A 284-nucleotide genomic window follows, 5' to 3' on the forward strand; every position below is an offset into this window, starting at 1 on the left:
GGAGGGGAAGGGGAAAGGGAAAAGGGGGAAGGGAAGGGAAGGGAAAAGGGGGAAGGGAAGGGAAGGGAAAAGGGAAGGGGGAAGGGAAGGGAAAAGGGAAAGGGGGAAGGGAAAAGGGAAAGAGGGAAGGGAAGGGGAAAGGGAAGGGGGAAGGGAAAAGGGAAAAGGGAAGGGAAAAGGGAAAAGGGGGAAGGGAAGGGAAAAGGGAAGGGGGAAGGGAAAAGGGAAAAGGAAAGGGGGAAGGGAAAAGGGAAGGGAAAAGGAAAGGGGGAAGGGGGAAGGGA

Source organism: Haliaeetus leucocephalus, unplaced genomic scaffold (genome assembly GCF_000737465.1).
Source record: "Haliaeetus leucocephalus isolate CR32 unplaced genomic scaffold, Haliaeetus_leucocephalus-4.0 Scaffold808, whole genome shotgun sequence".
Taxonomy (NCBI): domain Eukaryota; kingdom Metazoa; phylum Chordata; class Aves; order Accipitriformes; family Accipitridae; genus Haliaeetus; species Haliaeetus leucocephalus.